Source organism: Hyla sarda, chromosome 1 (assembly GCF_029499605.1).
Source record: "Hyla sarda isolate aHylSar1 chromosome 1, aHylSar1.hap1, whole genome shotgun sequence".
NCBI lineage: Eukaryota > Metazoa > Chordata > Amphibia > Anura > Hylidae > Hyla > Hyla sarda.
In genome coordinates, this window is record NC_079189.1 from 219221724 (window position 1) to 219244703 (window position 22980).

The 22980-nt window shown below is 46.4% G+C and overlaps 1 protein-coding gene across 6 annotated transcripts in view; it reads right to left on the reverse strand.

Moving 5' to 3' along the window:
* Window positions 1–22980, reverse strand: part of CDS1 (CDP-diacylglycerol synthase 1) — a 429921-nt gene that overhangs the window by 188228 nt on the left and 218713 nt on the right. The gene's annotated exons all lie outside the window — the stretch shown is intronic.

Consider the following 22980-nt stretch of genomic DNA (forward strand, 5'->3'; position numbering starts at 1 on the left):
ATTTAGCGGAGAGCCATACCTTGTCTCCAGGGGAAAAAACGGGGGGAGCTCTTCTTTTCTTATCCGCGAACTTCTTCATGCGTGATGAAGCCTGTAAGAGAGAATTTTGGGTCTCTCTCCATATGATGGAAAGGTCACGAGAAATTTCATCCACAGCGGGCAGACCAGAGGGCAAGGGAGTAGGGAGGGGGGGAAGAGGGTGACGGCCGTACACCACGAAAAATGGGGATTTGGAGGAAGACTCAGAGACCCTGAAGTTATACGAGAATTCGGCCCATGGGAGGAGATCTGCCCAGTCATCCTGGCGGGAGGAAACAAAATGTCGCAAATAATCACCCAAGATCTGGTTAATCCTTTCTACTTGTCCATTGGACTGGGGATGATATGCAGAAGAAAAATTTAATTTAATCTTGAGTTGTTTACAGAGAGCCCTCCAGAATTTAGACACGAATTGGACGCCTCTATCCGAGACAATCTGCGTAGGCAACCCGTGAAGACGAAAAATGTGTACAAAAAATTGTTTAGCCAACTGAGGCGCAGAAGGAAGACCAGGAAGAGGGATGAAATGTGCCATTTTGGAGAATCGATCAACGACCACCCAAATAACAGTGTTGCCACGGGAAGGGGGTAAATCAGTAATAAAATCCATACCAATCAGAGACCAAGGCTGTTCGGGGACAGGCAGAGGATGAAGAAAACCAGCGGGCTTCTGGCGAGGAGTCTTATCCCGGGCACAGATAGTGCAGGCTCGCACAAAGTCCACAACATCCGTCTCCAGAGTCGGCCACCAATAGAAGCGGGAGATGAGTTGCACAGATTTCTTGATACCCGCATGACCTGCGAGATGGGAGGAGTGACCCCATTTGAGGATTCCGAGGCGTTGGCGAGGAGAAACAAAGGTCTTTCCTGGAGGAGTCTGCCTGATGGAGGCAGGAGAAGTGGAGATCAGGCAGTCAGGTGGAATGATGTGTTGCGGAGAGAGTTCAACTTCTGAGGCATCCGAGGAACGAGAGAGAGCATCGGCCCTAATGTTCTTATCGGCAGGACGAAAGTGAATCTCAAAATTAAATCGGGCAAAGAACAGAGACCACCGGGCCTGGCGAGGATTCAGCCGTTGGGCAGACTGGAGGTAGGAGAGGTTCTTGTGGTCGGTGTAGATAATAACAGGAGAACTTGATCCCTCCAGCAGATGCCTCCATTCCTCAAGTGCTAATTTAATGGCTAGAAGCTCTCGATCCCCGATGGAGTAGTTCCTCTCCGCTGGAGAGAAGGTCCTAGAGAAAAAACCACAAGTGACAGCATGCCCGGAAGAATTTTTTTGTAGAAGAACAGCTCCAGCTCCCACTGAGGAGGCATCAACCTCCAATAGGAAGGGTTTGGAAGGGTCAGGTCTGGAGAGGACGGGAGCCGAAGAAAAGGCAGACTTGAGTCGTTTAAAGGCGTCTTCTGCTTGAGGAGGCCAGGACTTGGGATCAGCATTTTTTTTGGTTAAAGCCACGATAGGAGCCACAATGGTAGAAAAATGTGGAATAAATTGCCTGTAATAATTGGCGAACCCCAAAAAGCGTTGGATAGCACGGAGTCCGGAGGGGCGTGGCCAATCTAAGACGGCAGAGAGTTTGTCTGGATCCATCTGTAGTCCCTGGCCAGAGACCAAATATCCTAGAAAAGGAAGAGATTGGCATTCAAACAGACATTTCTCAATTTTGGCATAGAGTTGGTTGTCACGAAGTCTCTGAAGAACCATACGGACATGCTGGCGGTGTTCTTCTAGATTGGCAGAAAAAATTAGGATATCGTCCAGATATACAACAACACAGGAGTATAACAGATCACGAAAAATTTCATTGACAAAGTCTTGGAAGACGGCAGGGGCGTTGCACAGTCCAAAGGGCATGACCAGATACTCAAAGTGTCTATCTCTGGTGTTAAATGCCGTTTTCCACTCGTCCCCCTCTCTGATGCGGATGAGGTTATAGGCGCCTCTTAAGTCCAATTTAGTGAAGATGTGGGCACCTTGGAGGCGATCAAAGAGTTCAGAGATGAGGGGTAAGGGGTAGCGGTTCTTAACCGTGATTTTATTAAGACCGCGGTAGTCAATGCACGGACGTAGGGAGCCATCTTTTTTGGACACAAAGAAAAATCCGGCTCCGGCAGGAGAGGAGGATTTACGGATAAAGCCCTTTTTTAGATTCTCCTGGACGTATTCGGACATGGCAAGAGTCTCTGGGGCAGAGAGAGGATAAATTCTGCCCCGGGGTGGAGTAGTGCCCGGGAGGAGGTCGATAGGGCAATCATAAGGCCTGTGAGGAGGTAGAGTCTCAGCTTGTTTTTTGCAGAAAACATCCGCGAAGTCCATATAGGCCTTAGGGAGACCGGTTACTGGAGGAACCACAGAGTTACGGCAAGGGTTACTGGGAACCGGTTTTAGACAGTTCTTGGAACAAGAGGACCCCCAACACTTGATCTCCCCAGTGGACCAATCCAGGGTAGGGGAATGAAGTTGAAGCCAGGGAAGTCCAAGGAGAATTTCCGAGGTGCAATTGGGGAGGACCAAAAGTTCAATCCTCTCATGATGAGATCCGATGCTCATAAGAAGGGGCTCCGTGCGGAAACGTATGGTACAGTCCAATCTTTCATTATTTACACAATTGATGTAGAGGGGTCTGGCGAGACTGGTCACCGGGATGTTGAACTTGTTGACGAGAGAGGCCAAAATAAAATTTCCTGCAGATCCAGAGTCCAAGAAGGCCACTGTAGAGAAGGAGAAGGCAGAGGCAGACATCCGCACAGGCACAGTAAGACGTGGAGAAGCAGAGTAGACATCAAGGACTGTCTCACCTTTGTGCGGAGTCAGCGTACGTCTTTCCAGGCGGGGAGGACGGATAGGACAATCTCTCAGGAAGTGTTCGGTACTAGCACAGTACAGGCAGAGGTTCTCCATACGGCATCGTGTCCTCTCTTGAGGTGTCAGGCGAGACCGGTCGACCTGCATAGCCTCCACGGCGGGAGGCACAGGAACAGATTGCAGGGGACCAGAGGAGAGAGGAGCCGAGGAGAAGAAACGCCTCGTGCGAACAGAGTCCATATCTTGGCGGAGTTCCTGACGCCTTTCGGAAAAACGCATGTCAATGCGAGTGGCTAGGTGAATAAGTTCATGTAGATTAGCAGGAATTTCTCGTGCGGCCAGAACATCTTTAATGTTGCTGGATAGGCCTTTTTTGAAGGTCGCGCAGAGGGCCTCATTATTCCAGGACAATTCTGAAGCAAGAGTACGGAATTGTACGGCATACTCGCCAACGGAAGAATTACCCTGGACCAGGTTCAACAGGGCAGTCTCAGCAGAAGAGGCTCGGGCAGGTTCCTCAAAGACACTTCGGATTTCCGAGAAGAAGGAGTGTACAGAGGCAGTGACGGGGTCATTGCGGTCCCAGAGCGGTGTGGCCCATGACAGGGCTTTTCCGGACAGAAGGCTGACTACGAAAGCCACCTTAGACCTTTCAGTGGGAAACAGGTCCGACATCATCTCCAGATGCAGGGAACATTGGGAAAGAAAGCCACGGCAAAACTTAGAGTCCCCATCAAATTTATCCGGCAAGGATAAGCGTATCCCAGGAGCGGCCACTCGCTGCGGAGGAGGTGCAGGAGCTGGCGGAGGAGATGACTGCTGAAGCTGTGGTAGTAACTGTTGTAGCATAACGGTCAGTTGAGACAGCTGTTGGCCTTGTTGCGCTATCTGTTGTGACTGCTGGGCGACCACCGTGGTGAGGTCAGCGACAACTGGCAGAGGAACTTCAGCGGGATCCATGGCCGGATCTACTGTCACGATGCCGGCTGGCAGGTAGTGGATCCTCTGTGCCAGAGAGGGATTGGCGTGGACCGTGCTAGTGGACCGGTTCTAAGCCACTACTGGTTTTCACCAGAGCCCGCCGCAAAGCGGGATGGTCTTGCTGCGGCGGTAGTGACCAGGTCGTATCCACTAGCATCGGCTCACCTCTCTGGCTGCTGAAGATAGGCGCGGTACAAGGGAGTAGACAGAAGCAAGGTCGGACGTAGCAGAAGGTCGGGGCAGGCAGCAAGGATCGTAGTCAGGGGCAACGGCAGAAGGTCTGGAAACACAGGCAAGGAACACACAAGGAACGCTTTCACTGGCACTAAGGCAACAAGATCCGGCAAGGGAGTGCAGGGGAAGTGAGGTGATATAGGGAAGTGCACAGGTGAACACACTAATTGGAACCACTGCGCCAATCAGCGGCGCAGTGGCCCTTTAAATCGCAGAGACCCGGCGCGCGCGCGCCCTAGGGAGCGGGGCCGCGCGCGCCGGGACAGAACAGACGGAGAGCGAGTCAGGTAGGGGAGCCGGGGTGCGCATCGCGAGCGGGCGCTACCCGCATCGCGAATCGCATCCCGGCTGGCAGCGGAATCGCAGCGCCCCGGGTCAGAGGACGTGACCAGAGCGCTGCCGCGGGGAGAGTGAAGCGAGCGCTCCGGGGAGGAGCGGGGACCCGGAGCGCTCGGCGTAACACGTACTAATTTGGTTAAAAAGTTTGTGATTTTTTTTAAGCGCAACAATAATATAAAAGTATGTAATAATGGGTATCATTTTAATCGTATTGACCCTCAGAATAAAGAACACACGTCATTTTTACCATAAATTGTATGGCGTGAAAACAAAACCTTCCAAAATTAGCAAAATTGCGTTTTTCGTTTTAATTTCCCCACAAAAATAGTGTTTTTTGGTTGCGCCATACATTTTATGATATAATGAGTGATGTCATTACAAAGGACAACTGGTCGCGCAAAAAACAAGCCCTCATACTAGTCTGTGGATGAAAATATAAAAGAGTTATGATTTTTAGAAGGCAAGGAGGAAAAAATGAAAACGTAAAAATTAAATTGTCTGAGTCCTTAAGGCCAAAATGGTCTGAGTCCTTAAGGGGTTAAATATCTACAACTCAGACACATAATAACAAGTTTTAGCTGGCCACCCATTTCAGGAACCTCAGGATATACAAATTATTTCTTGTATAATAAAAATCCAAAAAAGGCACTTTCAATAACCTGTTCCTATATGAAAGAAAAGGCACCTCTACCCTTATGTAACTATAAAACAAAGGGGAAAGGGATTTGAAAATGAAAATATCGGATGACCAGTGGTTGGCACTATTTGTTTTACCATTTCAATTATCTAAGTGCACTAACCACTGGGAATCCGCACGTAAATTGATGTATAGGTGGTATCAAACCCCAAAATGCGTAAATATGATGTATCCCCAGGTCTCTTCTGTATGTTGGAGATGTGGAATCAGTAGGGGAACTACCTTTCACATGTGGTGGGAGTGTAGGAACATAAAGGTCTTTTGGGAAGAGATTTTGGGGTTTTTACAGTCTATAGTACCACACAAATATTTATGGGGGCCAAGTATGGCATTGCTGTCCTTGGGATTAAAGGAATGTCCGAGTATTACTTGATATATTATTTTCCATATATTGACTAATGCATGTACGGTATTGGCCTCATTATGGAAATCTAAGGAAATTTCAAGCTTGGCAAGGGTTATTGTTGGAACTCAATTTTCATATACGATGGAGAAATTAATTGCAAGAAGGGAAGGCCAAGGTGAAAAATGTGAAAAATATTGGGAAATTTGGGAAAACTTTTTAAGAACACGTTAATGTTTAAGAGTACATAATTTTTTCTTACTTATTTTCCTCCCTTTCCTTTTTTTTTTCTTTCCTTCTCTGTTTCCTTCTCATTTAGTAGTTGTATTAATTATAATTTTTAATATTTTGTTTTCTGTAACGTTTTATTTTGTTTTCTGCAATGTCTCATAATGGTGAATTTATACGCAATAAAAAAAAAAGAAAAAAAAAGAAAAAAAAAGAAATGACCCCATTATAAAAACTGCACCCCCAAAGTATTCAAAATGACATTCAGTCAGCATTTTAAACCTTTAGGTGTTTCACAGGAATAGCAGCAAAGTGAAGGAGAATCTTAATTTTTTACACTCGCATGTTCTTATAGAACCATTTTTTGAATTTTTACAAGAAAATTTATACTTATATTTGCAGCCCAATTTCTCTCGAGTAAGCACATACCTCATATGTCTATGTAAAGTGTTTGGCGGGCGCAATAGAGGGCTCAGAAGGGAAGGAGTGACAAGGGGATTTTGGAGAGTACGTTTTTCTGAAATCGTTTTTGGGGGGCATGTTGCATTTAGGAAGCCCCTATGGTGCCAGAACAGCAAAAAAAAAAAAAAAAAAAAAAACACATGTCATACCATTTTGGAAACTAGACCCCTTGAGGAACGTAACAAGGAATTAAGTGAGCTTTAATACCCCACAGGGGTTTCACGACTTTTGCATACGTAAAAAAAAAAAAAAAAATGTGTGTTTCCCCCCAAAATTTCACATTTTTGCAAGGGTTATTAGCAGAAAATACCCCCAAAAATTTGTAACCCCATCTCTTCTGAGTATGGAGGTACCCCATAAGTTGACCTGAAGTGCACTACGGGCGAACTACAATGCTCAGAAGAGAAGGAGTCATATTTGGCTTTTTGAAAGCAAATTTTGCTTGGGGGGCATGTCGCATTTAGGAAGCCCCTATGGTGCCAGAACAGCAACCCCCCCCCCACATGGCATACCATTTTGGAAACTAGACCACTTGAGGAACTTAACAAGGGGTACAGTAAGCATTTACCCCTCCACTGGTGTCTGTCAGATCTTTGGAACGGTGGGCTGTACAACATTTTTAATTTGCACAGCCCTCTATTCCAAAGATCTGTCAGACATCAGTGGGGTGTAAATTCTCACTTCACTCCTCATTACATTCCATGAGGGGTGTAGTTTCTGAAATGGGGTCACATGTGTTTTTTTTTTTTGCGTTTGTTAAAACCGCTGTAACAATCAGCCACCCCTGTGCAAATCACCTCAAATGTACATGGTGCACTCTCCCTTCTGGGCCTTGTTGTGCGCCCCCAGAGTACTTTGCGCCCACATATGGGGTATCTCCGTAGTCCGGAGAAATTGCATTACAAATTTTGGGGGGCTTTTTTCCCTTTTACCTCTTGTGAAAATGAAAAGTATAGGGCAAGACCAGCATGTTAGTGTAAAAAATAAATTTTTTTACACTAACATGCTGGTGTAGACCCCAACTTCACCTTTTCCAAAGGGGTTAAAGGAGAAAAAGCCCCCCCAAAATTTGTTAGGCTATTTCTCCCGAGTATGGCGATACCCCATATGTGGCCCTATACTGTTGCCTTGAAATACGACAGGGCTCCAAAGCGAGAGAGCGCCATGCGCATTTGAGGCCTGAATTAGGGATTTGCATAGGGGTGGACATAGGGGTATTCTACGCCAGTGATTCCCAAACAGGGTGCCTCCAGCTGTTGCAAAACTCCCAGCATGCTTGGATAGTCAACAGCTGTCCGGCAATACTAGGAGTTGTTGTTTTGCAACAGCTGGAGGCTCCATTTTGGAAACAGTGGCGTACCAGACGCTTCTAAAGTGAAACTGAAAGTGACCCGGCTGCTCAGTCGGGCTGTTCGGGACCGCTGCGGTGACACCGGGAGGGCCCTTACCTGCCTCCTCGGTGTCCGATCGACGAATGACTGCTCCATGCCTGAAATCCAGGCAGGAGCAGTCAAGCGCCGATAATGCTGATCACAGGCGTGTTAATACACGCCAGTGATCAGCATAGGAGATCAGTGTGCGCAGTGTTATAGGTCCCTATGGGACCTATAACACTGCAAAAAAAAGTTTAAAAAAAGTGTTAATAAAGGTCATTTAACCCCTTCCCTAATAAAAGTTTGAATCACCCCCCTTTTCCCATAAAAAAACTAAAACAGTGTAAAAAAATAAATAAATAAACATATGTGGTATCGCCGCGTGTGTAAATGTCCGAACTATAAAAATATATAATTAATTAAACCGCACGGTCAATGGCGTACGCGCAAAAAAATTCCAAAGTCCAAAAAAGCGTATTTTGGTCACTTTTTATACCATTAAAAAAAATGAATAAAAAGTGATCAAAAAGTCCGATCAAAACAAAAATCATACCGATAAAAACTTCAGATCACGGCGCAAAAAATTAGTCCTCATACCGCCCTCTACGTGGAAAAATAAAAAAGTTATAGGGGTCAGAAGATGACATTTTTAAACGTATAAATTTTCCTGCATGTAGTTATGATTTTTTCCAGAAGTGCGACAAAATCAAACCTATATAAGTAGGGTATCATTTTAACCGTATGGACCTACAGAATAATGATAAGGTGTAATTTTTACCGAAATATGCACTGCGTAGAAACGGAAGCCCCCAAAAGTTACAAAATGGCGATTTTTTTTCGATTTTGTCGCACAATGATTTTTTTTTAGTTTCGCCGTGCATTTTTGGGTAAAATGACTAATGTCACTGCAAAGTAGAATTGGCGACGCAAAAAATAAGCCATAATATGGATTTTTAGGTGGAAAATTGAAAGGGTTATGATTTTTAAAAGGTAAGGAGGAAAAAACGAAAGTGCAAAAACGGAAAAACCCTGAGTCCTTAAGGGGTTAAGTGTGGATGGTGAAATGCAGCTTCTGGAGTAGGAATCTCATCCCTATTGTTGGGTATTTGGTCGCATTTGATCAGAGTTAATAGTGGTATTTCCGTATCCCCATTAATAGGAGAAGCGATTAATCCTTGTGTCCTTCTGCCGCTAGTCTCTATGCGGCCCGAGCAGATGTTTAAGGTGTAGGGTTCTGATGGTCCCTTAATTCCAAAGACTTCGAAGAATTTAGGTCCTGCTAGTGACCGGTTACTTTGGTCGTCGATGATGGCATACATTTTTACAGTCTTTTCTGGTTGTCCGTCTGGATAGACCTTGATTAAGCATATCCGGGCACAACATTTATCACTTTGACCCTTCCCACATACATCCAAGCATGAGCAGGAAACAGCTGTGCTGGTGTTAGCGTGATTCTTGGGCTCCCCGCCATGACTTGGAGGAGAACTAATGGCGACTGCAGCCGGTGAATCTCTGGCGAGTGGGGTTGGGTGCATAGCCGAGTCATGTCTTTCACTATGACACTCCTCACACTTGATGGCAGATTTACAGTCCTTAGCCATGTGCTCCAATGAAGCGCAGCATCTGAAACATACACCGAGCGCGGTGAGGACCTTTTTGCGCTCCTGTATGGTTTTGGATCTAAACCCTCTACATTTGTTCAGTGAGTGTGTTTTTTTATGAATAGGACACTCACGATTGAAGGACTTGTCTCCTGATGAGGTAGTGTTAAGTTTTCCCGTGGGTACTGCAGGTGATGGTAGGTAAGTCTTTTTAACACTGACGCTGCTCTTAAAGTCTCTGTGTTTATGCGTGACGCTTTCATACCTTGATGATAATGTCGCTGAGGCTGTAGTGTCGGACTCTAGGAAGTCAAGGCTGGGGTTATTCCTCATCTGAGACTGTTCATCAATGAACCTACAGAAATGAATAAATGGGGAAAAGGTGACACCATGCGCTCTTTTGTACCTTGAAACTGATGCCGCCCACTTCTCTTGCAGACTGTATGGTAGCTTCACAACAATTGGGTTCACTCCGTGTGCTGTATCCAGGTAGCACAGTCCAGACAAACGAGGGTCTCTTTTGGCGAGCTCCAGTTCCATGAGCAGATCACTTAAGTCCTGAAGCTTATGGACTTCCTTGAGATTGATCTTTGGAACGTTTTGCAGTCTTTTGAATAGGGCTTTCTCTATTGCTTCTGCACTGCCGAAGGTACGTTCAAGTCTCTGCCAAGCGGCAGCAAGACCTGCTTCTGCTTGTCCCACGTAGACAGTTCTGAGGCTCTTGATACGATTTGTAGAGCCTGGGCCCAGCCATTTGATCAAGAGGTCCAGTTCCTGCTCTGCAGTTAGGTTGAGGTTGGCGATGGCGGCTTTGAAGGTTGCTTTCCAGGCTCTGTAGCTCTCTGCACGGTCATCAAATTTTGAGAGACTGGTGTTGATTAGCTCTCTGCTCACCATAAACCTGGCAAACTCAGACATATCTGATTTCTCACTGCTTGTTGCCATGACAACTCGTGATGCCCCTGGGGCGTATGGGTTGCTTGGCGTGAAAGGGTGAGATGCTCCCGGGTAAAATGATGTTGCTGCAGGGTTGAGCTGTGGTGTAGCCTCTGTAGATTCTGATGACTGCTGCTTAAGCTGTGGAGGTAGGCCAGAAAACATCTGATAGCCATCTTGCTGTAATAACTGTCCTTGAGAGCGCACAGCTGGCTGACGTTTATTAGCTTGCTCAGGTGCTGTGGGTGGTGCTGTCACCGCAGGTAGAGCTGACTTGGAGGTTTCAGTGTTGACGGCTTGTACAGTACTGGAGACGGGTTTTGGCGTGAACTGTTTCAGCACATAGTCACTGGTGCGATCGACTGGATCATCTATTTCTTGTGGCGGCGAGCAGACTGGATCAAGACCTTGGCTGACTGCTTGCTCAAGTAGTCTTACTTTGGCTAACGCAATTTCCTCTTCCATCTCTGATTCTAGAATCTTTATCCGAGCCTCTGCTTCTACCCTCTTGGCCTCTGCTTCTACCCTCTTGGCCTCTGCTTCTACCCTTTTGGCTTCTGCTTCTGCCTTTGCAAGAACTTCTTTTTCAATGAAGGAACGTCTCACTTTGGATTGCTCTGCACTTATGCGGGCCTCTATTAGTTTGTCACTTAGGACTGAGTGTCTTGAGCACAATGATCTGTATGACTGAGAAGAATGTTTAGATGAGTTTGATCTGTGTGATCTAGTTTCTTGCAGATGAGAGATTCGGAGTTCTGCTTTATCTTTAGCATCCTGCACCATGGCATCTCTTTCTGTGACTACTGATTCCGCCTTGCTCAGTTCTGATAGGGCTTCATCAATATTAGAGTCTTTTAGAAAGGTTATGTACCTTGTTGTCAGTCTCTTGTATCTTTCATAAGCTCTGTTCAGATGTCCAACTGCAACTTGTAAGCTTGTAGCACCACCTGAGGAGGATGTAAGTCCTGACATGAGGGAGCAAACTCGTTCCAATTGCTCTTCCAGGCTCTCACATAGCTCATCTTTTATGGTTTGATAGTTTTCAATGACCTTTAATGATGGTTTGAGAGCGTCTTGGTCAGACATCTTGGTCTGCTGAAGGCGTGGGTTCTGCATCCTGCTCTTCATAATGATCAGTATCAGGTTGCATTTGCTTTGTTTTATCACCGGGGAACTCTGCAAGGTCCTTTTCAGCCATTTTTATTTAAGGTGTACTGACTCTTTAAGAAAATAAACTTTTGAATTGGGGGCTGAAAATCGCAGCACGGCTCCAATAGGGCACCTTGATAAGATTCCTAAGGTGTTTTGAGTGAATTGCGGAGTTTTGGAGTCAGGGTGTCCAAGGCGATGTAAGAAGATATGCAGCTAGTGTCTTTACAGGATAAGGTGTGAGGGAAACCCTGCTTGCATAAACAGCACTTCTATTATGTGAGCAAAGTTCATATAGGATGTACAGTGCTTCCCCTTAGACTTGTATGGACATGCTCTGTTGCTGAGCAGATTTTGCTGCATGTGGACCTGTTGCTAGGGAGATTCCTGAGTGAAGTCCTGGGCTCTGAGGATTCTCTAGCAGGGTTATTGGACTTTAAGGCAGTTTTTGACTGTTCTGTCCCCACATGAAGGCGAATGAAGGTGTAACTGATAGTGGCTGTGTGACTTTCCTACCTTCGTATCCAAGCAGTGGAGCAGACCGGACCGGCAGGAGCTCAGGCAGATGGATTCAGGCATAGACACAGTGATGAGAATGAATGTGGGTTTATTTGACCCAAAAGCAGTGACAAGCGGTGATACAATATTGTAATGGTAGCAGAGGTATTGATGCTGTACTGTATGAGTATTCCTGATACTATAGAAACTGTTGCTGAGACTTTGCTGTAACTTCTGCTGAGGCAACTGCTGAAACTTCTGCTGAGGCAACTGCTGAAACTTCTGCTGGTCAAAAACTGATGCCTTCACAAGCCCAGAGATCAATGTCCAGTCACACAGAAAGCAGACTTAAAACCAAAATGCCTGCAGGAAGTGAGAGGGACCCAGGCTGCCTAGCAACCACTCAGCAAGAAACTTTATCAACAATGAACAAGAGCAGTGGCATTCAGTGCACAAGTTCTGGCCAGCAGATGGCAGCAAAACAAGAATGCATAGAAACAACATAGTGAAGGGATAATTGCAATAGACAATTAGATAAATGTGAGGAGAACTGCACAGAGAGTCTCCAAGACAGCCGCTCACCTTCTTACTCCTACCTACTCGCAGGATTATACGAGGTGCTGCCCTACTTCTTTTTCTTTTATATACCCTTCTCCCTAGTACATAGGCATCGTCTTCCGGTGTCCCGCCTGTTAAAGCCTCTCTTCGTCTCTTCAGTGAATGGTGAAAGATTGGATTGTACTGTGCTATATCGCACAGAACCATTGACTGTGCAGGTCGGAGTCTCGCATAGAGGGAACTTGTCCTTCTATGTTCTTCCCCATTTCACTTCTCCTCTCTTGCTTGGCCTACCATGGTTGCAACTCCATGCTCCGCAGCTCGATTGGAAAACTCGTCCACTGCCGGTTTGCCATTCTTTCTTTAGGACTATGCTGATGTCTTCAGTGAAAAGCAAGCCTAAGTATTACCACCACATCGCCCCTACGATTGTCCAATTGACTTGCTGCCTGGCACCACACCTCCCAGAGGCAGAATCTACCCTCTGTCTGTTCCTAAAACTCAGGCCATGTCCAATTACATCCAGGAGAACCTTCAAAAGGGATTACTCAGGAAGTCCTCTTCCCCTGACGGAGCCGGTTTCTTATTCGTGGAAAAAAAAGGGTCTCTGCAACCTTGCATCGACTACCGAGGTCTGAATAAAATTACAGTAAAGAACTGCTACCCACTTCCTTTAGTCTTGGAGTTGTTTGATCATCTGCGAGGTGCCAAAATCTTCTCTAAATTCGATCTTCGTGGGGCCTATAATTTGATTCGTATACGAGAAGGAGACAAATGGCAGGCCGCATTTAGAACTCATGATGATCATTTCGAGTATCTAGTGATGCCATTCGGACTCTGCAATGCTCCAGCAATTTTCCAGGAGTTTGTCAATGATATTTTTTGTGACCTCCTATACTCCTGTGTTGTTGTTTATTTGGATGACATACTCATCTACTCGCCCAATGTCCAGTCTCATCGCTCTCACCTACGTCGAGTCTTACAGCGTCTCCGAGAAAATCATCTCTATGCTAAACTAGGGAAATGTACTTTTGAAAAAAAACAGCCTTCCATTTCTGGGGTATATTATTACCAGTCAAGGCCTTCAAATGGATCCCAACAAGCTGTCCGCAGTACTAGACTGGCCTCAACCTTCTGGCTTGAAAGCAATTCAGCACTTCCTCGGCTTTGCCAATTATTATCAGCAATTTATTCCTCACTACTCCACTCTGGTAGCCCCCATCGTCTCGCTTACCAAGAAGACTGCTAATCCAAGAGTCTGGACTCTTGAGGCTGAAGAAGCTTTCAAACAGTTAAAGTCTGCCTTCGCTTCGGCTCCTGTTCTATCTAGACTCGATCCTAGCAAGCCATTTATTTTGGAAGTAGATGCTTCGTCAGTTGGAGCAGGTGCAGTGTTGACGCAGAAGTCTTCAAAGGGGAGAACAATAACCTGCAGATTTTTCTCCAAAACTTTCTCCCCTGCGGAGAGAAATTATACCATTGGAATTGCGAGCTCTTGGCCATTAAGTTGGCATTAGAAGAATGGTGTCACCTCTTGGAAGGCTCTGTACACCCGCTTACTATCTATTCCGACCACAAGAACTTGCTCTATCTCCAGTCTGCCCATCGGCTCAACCCCCAACAGGTTCGTCGGTCTCTGTTTTTCTCCAGATTTAACTTCTTATTCCACTTCTGTCCTGCAGAGAAGAATCTTCGTGCTGACGCTCTGTCCAGATCCTCCGATGTTCATGGCCTGGAATCACATTCTTAACATATTATTTCCCCTGATCACCTTGTCTCATTCGTAAGTCATACAGCTCATCGCCTGACAGTATTGGTGGCCCACTCTAAAACCACCCATTTTGCTACAAATTTCCTGTGCTCCACTGTCCCCCTCCCCTTCCTCCTCTTCCAGTTCAGCCCCCACAGGGCTCAAGTGGCCGTGAGATGTAGGTGCCATGTCTACAGTGCCCTGACCAGCCATTGTTTCCACCATCTGTTGTAGGAAATGTAGCAGTGGAATGTTGTTCATTCCGTAATCCTGGCAACTGACAAATAATGTGGCTTCCTCAAAGGGCCTGAGCAAACGGCAGATGTCACGTATGAGCTGCCACTGGTTGACATCGAAGTTACACAGGGGAGTACCCCTATCTGCTTGGATCATCAAGAAATGGTTGATGGCCTTTTGCTGTTCGTATAGTCGGCCCAACATATGGAAGGTGAAATTCCAATCGGTGGAAACATAGCATATAAGACTATGTTGGGAGATGCCGTTCTGACGCTGCAGCTCAAGGAGGGTGTGCTTTGCGGTATATGTGTGGCTGAAGTGCAAACAAAGTTTCCTTGCCATTGTTAGGATGTCTTACAGATGGGTGGAACACTTTAGGAACCACTTGACAACCAGATTGAATACAGTGCCATGCAGGGCGCATGGCTCAGGCTTCCTTGACACAGCGCAGACAAGATGTTTTTCCCGTTGTCGGTCACCATAGTTTCCATTTCCAGTTGTCGGGGAGAACGCCATGATTCGATTTCTTGACGAATCACTTTGAGCATTTCCTCCCCTGTGTGACTCCCTTCGCTAAGGCAAACCAGGTGAAGAACAGCGGGACACTGCCGTGTCCTGCACACATGGTATGCTGGAGGGGCACTGTGACGTGTCTGAAGTGGAGGCTGAGGACATGGTGGAGGATGAGGAAGCAGAGTCTCACATTGTCTCAGGATCAACGGCGTGACAGCGTGGAGGCGGAAGTGGCGTGACCTGGCCACGTTGCTTGTGTGGCTGTGCAGGAACCACATTCACCCAGGGATCTATCTTTGCCAGCTCGTACCGAGACCAAACGAGCTCAAGCCCTTCCCCCCGGATGAAACCGACATCGAAAAAAGGGGGTGTCATGTATCAGGCAAAGATGTCCCCTGCCTGGAAATCCATCTTGAGGAGGAGCTCTACCACCTTTGTCCTGTTTAAACAAGTATCATTGTCCCTCCACCTAAGATGGACCATATTCCTCCTGGTGACCCCAGACCCGGCTGTGGGGTGTGACCATAATTTCTCTCCTCTCCTTTGCTCTCGGAAGGCCCCGAGGCCGTGCCTCTCTATCCAAAATTACAGTTCTACCCCTCTACAGTAATAGATTTATCCCCCTCCACAAGGCCTCCAGAAAGCGTCTCTGAAGGTCACTATGCCTAGGACCACAGGGTGCAGGACTCTCATGAGGCCTACATGACCTGGCAGCAACACTGGCATAACTCCTATTGGGCACCGCTCCTGGGGGTTCTGATGGAACAATCACTCTGATGGAACATCACTTTCACTCCCCGCAGAATCCATACTCTCCCCCATCTCAAACTCGCATACCTTCCATTCATCCTCTCATCATCCTTCCCATCCTCCCTCACTACCTCTACCCCTTTCACACTTCCATTCAGTCCTGGACCAGACCCCATAGACAGATCCCCCATATCTACAGCATTTACTAAATTTACAGTATGTACGGTATTTACAGTATATACAGATGTGACCTCGGCTTCCTCGGGTGTTCCCTCTGCTTCACCGGCCACCGGAAAGTCCTTTGGGCAGGTGGCCATCCAGATGCAGGAACAGTGTAAAAAAATGTATAATAACACTAGCGCAGGCGATAAGGAGTTTGTGCCCAAAATGCTGCTATATATGTACGTATGAGCCCCTGTATCTCACATAGATTGGTGAATAATAAATATATTAAGAAACAGTAAGCGCGAGGAATGCCGCTTAAGCCAAAGATTTGAGGCTGTGGACCTACCTTAAAACACCCACAATCACCTCACGGGGTTCCTTGTCACCCCAGGAACATCTGGCCACCTTGATTGCCCATTTTGGACCGAGTATTTGCTGTATGCAGCCTGCGCTGCTGTGCGGTGAGGGATCGCGGGCGCCATCTTGCCACAGCCGCTCGGCACTCTGTGTGGAGGACTCGCTGCTGTACCCGAGAAGCCCGAAGTAACGGACGATGCCCACAGTGAGTACTGCTCGGTCCTCTGAGCTGAACCTAGCGTGGCCGTGGTCCCCCATTCCCAGGGGGATCGCCAGAAGACTTAGGGGGAGCTAGAGGTGACTGCCCGCTGAATAGCCCGACACACGCGGCATAGCGCTGCCATCTTAAAAGCTGCGCAGCCTCTCTGTATTAAGGTCCTTTCTGTCTACTGGGACCGCCGCAGAGCCATCACTATTAAATAGCCCTATTACTTACCAGGCATGGCCGTATAGCGCTGAGCCCAGCTGTCCTTCCTTAACATGGGCACCTGGCTGGCTGCTGCTGGGAGGCTGCTGTGGGTCTGCGCTGCTGTGCACACAGGAGGCAGTACATAAAATCTGCTACATCTTTCTTACCCCCAATATACCCCATTTACTCAACTCACTTAAAGAAGGATTTGACCATACACAGGAAAGGATCACTCATTGATCCCCCTCAACAAGAGAATTCTCACAGGAGGGAAACCAGAGACTGTCCTCAAAAGACTTTCAGCTTTTTCACATTCATGCTATTTATATATATACAGCAAATGTGCAGAACTTTTGCATTGTGATCCTCAAGCTGCCATACTGAGAGCTGTTATACATATACAGCAATCCTTTACTGCCATCTAGTGATCGAACTGCAATACTGCATCTCTCCTATCTTAAAGGGGTACTCCGCCCCTAGACATCTTATCCCCTATCCAAAGGATAGGGGATAAGATGTCAGATCGCCGCGGTGCCGCTGCCGGGGATCCCCGGGATTCCCGCTGCGGCACCCAGCTATCATTACAGCACAGAGCGAGTTCGCTCTGCACGTAATGATGCGCAATACAGGGGCTGGAGCATCGTTACGACACGGCTCCGCCTCTCGTGATGTCACGGCCCGCCCCCTTTCAATACAAGTCTATGGGAGGGGGCGCGGCGGTTGTCACGCCCCCTGCCATAGACTTGCATTAAGGGGACGGGCCGTGATGTCACAAGGGGCGGAGCCATGACGTCACGCGGCTCCGTCCCCTGTATCGCCCGTCATTACGCACAGAGCGAACTTGCTCTGTACTGTAATGATAGCGCAGTGCCGCAGCGGGGATCCCGGGGGTCCCCAGCAGCGGCACCGCGGCGATCTGACATCTTATCCCCTATCCTTTGGATAGGGGATAAGATGTCTAGGGGCGGAGTACCCCTTTAAGTAACTTAAAGGATCTTATGATAAAGACGCAAGTTATTCAAACCTCTGTCATCCTGCTGTCTCCCCCCCTGGGCGTTCCAGCAGTCAATAGCTGGTGAAATTTGTGCTCTACCCCCCCCTCCCCCCCCCCCTCAATGCTGTACTGACAGAGATTAATATCATGAAGTAGCACAATTTTTACCTGGGACTGTCGAGTGTATCCCCCATTATGCCAGCATCCCTCCCTCAGACCTAAATGCGACTTCGGATGTTCCCACAATCGCATGATGGTGAAGATTGGACCAGCCAAATCTAGACCTAGCTCTCCTTATAATAAAAAAGGCAGTATTGATACTTTCATGAAGCGATCCATCTCTTCTGACTCAAGAAGATCTACTGAAATGGCTTCCCTGCAAGAGAAATCTTCAACACCCAAAGCGCGCAAAGACTCCGCTGCGGACCGAGACAGCGACTCTGAAGAACTTATCTTAAATAACTCTTTGCCTTTGTTGCGCACATTTATGGATAGACTTCTTAGGAATGCTCTGGAATCGGTCTCTAGAGAGCTTCAAGAACTGAAATCCGACGTTAGGCAGATCGGCAACAGAGTGGAACAGCTGGAAACCTCATACTCACAAGTGGTGGCTTATACAGTGGCCACTATCTCGGCTATGGGCTCTTGTCAAACCCATTTAAATAAAGTTATTGACTGGCTTGAAGAACAGGACAACAGAAGTAGAAGGAACAATTTGCGAATCAAATCTCCACTTTGAAGCTCATTTTCATTCACATATTAGGGGAGACATACCCGGAGCCCAAGATCCTCCACGTGACGTGATATGCCGCTTGCTCAACTCCTCCGTGAGGGACGAGATCCTGCGGAAGGCAAGAACATGCCAAGACCTGAAGTTTGAGGAAACTCCTCTCGCCATTTTCCAGGACCTTGCTAGAATAACTATATCTAAGAGAGGGATGCTACGCCAACTTACAACCTATCTACGTTCAAAGAACATTATATACAGGTGGCTCTTCCCCTTTGGGATCTCGTTTGCTGTGGACGGCAAGAGTTTTACCATCAGAGTCAGACAAGACTTGACGCCTGCTCTAGAAGCTTTGGGCCAAACTGATATGTTCATCTCGGACTGGTTTGCTGTTACTGATCTCACCGACCTGCCTACTATAACCCCTCCTACTCGGTGGGAGGGAGTTGGACCTCAAAAGTTGCAAAAGAAAAAAAAAGACCCACAAGATGACACCAAAACGTATAGATATGGACTCCGTCTGAAGACTCTGCATGAATGTAGGGTTGAGCTTTTTCATCTTATAAGTATTACACCTTCTCACACACGTGGTGCCTTGTGTTGTGACACCTATCCTTGGCAAGTATGTTGACCCATTTCCTCAAGGTGGACAGGGATATGTCCTGCCTCAATCTAATGCCCACGAGTTTAAGAACTTATACCTATTAAACTTGTGTCAGAGTTCACTAAAGATAGATTGAGACTCTATGGAACAGACAGCCATATGTTAAAATATTTGAGTTCTGACAATCTTAGATATTAGAATCCTCTAGTTGTTGACATTTGGTCATAGTTCATTGCTGTTAAATGGAGGTCTTCTTGAGCAGATAAACATATGTTTCTGTGTGTAATTTTCACTGCCTTAGACTTTAAAATATGCTGCCATACGCTCACTGAGAGTGGTGTACTGATTAACCTCTTGTTCTATGACAGACTTACAGCGACTGACGCCTCTAGAAGCTATACTCGCATAGTAATGTTTTCTGGAATCTATATGTCTTTCCTCTCTTCATCCCTTAACGCCATACATATGCACATTCCACCTGCATATGGTCTTTCATTACTGTATAGATAACTACTAACCCCCACCAACCGTTCTTTTTCTTTATAATCTATCTTACCCTTCCTGCTTTGTCTACCCTACTTCCCCCTGTTATCCTCCCCCTCCTAGCATTTTTTCCGTTGACTGACCTCCTCTTGGGCTCCAGGGCCACAATACGTCCACTATTCACCCTCTTACACCCCCCCCCCCTTACCCCATGCTGGCTAACCAATGCATACTACAGTTGTGAATTTATTAGATATGCTTGACAGTCCTGACTTATCACTGCCCACACTTGTAATGCATATTTCTTTACCTAAGGTTTTTGTTATCGGTTATGGATCAAACAAGTTGTTGTCTGTTACAATGGGTAAGACTCACAGACATTCCATTACGGAGCTCTTTTGCTCCTTAGTAGCCCGGCCAGGCCCTAACCTACCACTGCTCCCCGCCCCGCCCTATTCCCCCTTACAACTTCACTGGGTGCACTCTATTAATAGATGGTTAGCATGTACTTTTGCCATCATACAATAGTTTGGCCACATTAAAATTATGTACATATAACGTTAAAGGTTTTAACTCCCCTAATAAGCATAGCCATGTTCTCTTGCTGCTTAAAAAAGATCAGATATCCATATTTTTTTTCCAAGAAACACACTTTAAAGAAGGAAAAATACCCAAACTCCCAACTAATGTTTTTTCTTTTTGGTCTCATAGTACAGGTGCATCCTCTGCCTCTTGTGGAGTATCTATAGCTATACACAAAGACGTCCCTTTCACCCCCTCGGACAGGTATGCTTCCAGTGATGGCAGAGCCCTCTTCCTGAGAGGTAAGCTTGGCAACACCACATACACCTTTGCAAATGTCTATGCACCCAACACAGGCCAGATCAATTGAACACTAAATACACTGGAGGAGCTGAGATTGTTCGCTGAGGGACCCATCGTAGTTGGTGGCGACCTCAATCTCACTCTGGACCCTCTCCGGGACTCCTCGAGGCGCCGCTCTGTACATTCTTTCTAAGCTCTCAATCGCTTGAAACGTAAGTTACAAGAGCTGGACCTGGTGGATGCTTGGAGATTGCTCCACCCTTCAGACTCTGACTACACCTTTTTCTGGGGCCCGCATAGGTCACATCAGAGACTAGACTACATACTGTTACACTCCAGCCTCATCACTTGTTTACACTCAGCGAATATAGGCTTGACCACACTGTCCGATCACTCACCTGTAGATGCGACTGTTGCCTTCCCTACTTTGCCACGGAGGGATTTAACCTGGCGACTAAATGAGACTCTTCTTGACTCTGCGGCCCATGTGACGGAACTACAATCTCGCTTGCAAGAATACTTCGAACTAAATGTAACGCCAGATTTGTCCTTACCAGTCATATGGGAGGCCCATAAGGCGTACATCAGAGGTCTACTTATTTCATTAGGCAGTAGAGTCAAGAGGGAGAGATCTAGAGAGATAGACACACTACTTCAACAAATCTCTAACCTAGAAAGACAACATAAGCAATCTGCTGCGCTAGAGGTATATGAGGATCTGAACTCCCTTAGAGATAACCTGAAGTATCTACTTAATGTAAAGCGAGCAAAGTCCCTACAGTTCCTTAAACACAAGATATATGCCCATGGAGATAAGGGAGGTAAATTGATGACCACAATGCTTAAGAAGCAGAGAGAAAAGTCGTTTATCCACACCATTAATACCTCTGAGGGTAAATCTTACTCTTCCACCAAGGACATAGCTAGAACCTTCACTGAGTATTACTCCTCCCTATACAACCTGCCGTCCACTTTAGAACCCCCACATATCAGATTACCACAAATCTCTGCTTTCCTAGACCAAATAGATGTACCTACGCTCACTCCTTCAGACGCTGACTCTTTACTTCAACCTATTACTACACAGGAAGTTAGAGATACCATGTCCTCGTTCCCCCCCAGGTAAAAGTCCTGGTCTGGATGGACTCACAATCCTTTATTATAAGAAATTCATAGATATCCTTGCCCCGCGCTTTGCAGATAACTGTAACGCCCTTCTAAAAGGAGATCGCTTTCCCAGACAATCACTAGAGGCGCATATTATGGTCATCCCTAAAGAAGGAAAAGACCCGTCGCTCTGTGCTAATTATAGACCTATATCTCTACTGAACCTTGATGTAAAAATATGGGCAAAGCTAATGGCCATTAGAATTGGCAAAATTCTACCAAAACTTATCCATCCGGAACAGACTGGTTTTGTGAAAGGTAGGGAGGGGAGACATAATGTGATTAGGGTTCTACACGCTATTCAATATGCACAGGATTCCCGTACCCCTATGCTTCTTCTCGGCACAGATGCTGAGAAGGCATTTGATAGGGTTACATGGGATTTTTTGGAACATACCCTGATTAAGTTTGGCTTTCCCTCACAGTTTGTAAAGCCATCTTTTCTCTTTATGCCACTCCGTACGCCCAAGTTCGAATAAATGGCACCCTGTCGCCGGCCTTTCAAATAAAAAATGGGACTAGACAGGGATGTCCCTTTTCGCCATCTCTATTTATCCTTACAGTCGAAACGCTTCTTCAGAGTCTCAGGAGAGACCCGGAGATTACTGGCCTAACCATGGGCTCGCAGGAACACTTAGTTTCAGCTTTTGCTGATGATCTATTGTTACTGCTTACGAACCATCGCGAGTCTGTGGCGGGAGTGCTCCGGGTCCTGTCTACTTTTGGTGCAGGGTCAAACTTTAAAGTTAACTACTCCAAGTTTGAAATATTAAATATTACCCTACCAACATGACTCTTGGAAGTAATTAAGTCCCTTGCCCCTTTCCAATGGCCCTTGACTTCAATGAAGTACCTAGGGATTAAGCTCACAAAATCATTATCACTCTTGTTTGATACTAACTTTACACCTCTCCTACACAAACTAAAGGACTTACTACGCACATACGATATCCCCTATCTATCATGGATGGGAGACAAGAATCTACTGCAAACATATGTCATGCCCATATTCTTATACACTCTATCCATATTCCCTATTCATCTACCAAGATCTTACCTACAAAAAATATGACGCCTTTTCTCTAATTTTCTATGGAGGACAGGGAAACCGAGATTGGCACACTCAGTTCTGATCCGTTGGAAAATGAAAGGGGGTCTGGGTCTACCAGACATAGAAAACTACTATAAGGCAATTCACTTAAGAAGGTGCATAGAAATAGCCGTGGGTAAAAGACTGCTTAGAGACCAAGGTTTGGAGACTAGGCTGTTAGGCAATAGTGCTATGAGTCTTATTTGGACACCACGAAAGATGGCTGTTTCGTCTCTTCATAACCCTTTACTCAAAGGCACCTTACTGGTGAGATATGCCACATCTAGCTTTACACAGACAACAGTCTCGCCAATTGCACCTGCCTCACTTATACCGCAGGCATTAGATACATTAGGGGCTAGCTCTAACCCTATATGGTCTTTATTGTCATCGGTTGACTTAGCCACTTTCCTTCCAAATGATAATATACCTGATACTGACTCACTCACATCTCTGATCCCTTCTAACCCCTCTGCTGCACTACACGCTTATACTGCCAGACAACAATGTATAGCTTTCCAGAAGCAATTTTCTGTTGCCAAGTCCCTCTCATGGCTAGACCGGTTCTACATTCATGGTACTAAGAGTAAACTCAAGTTGTCACTCCTTTACAACTATCTGGTTCAAGATGACAACACGCTACGCCCATTATATCTAAAGTC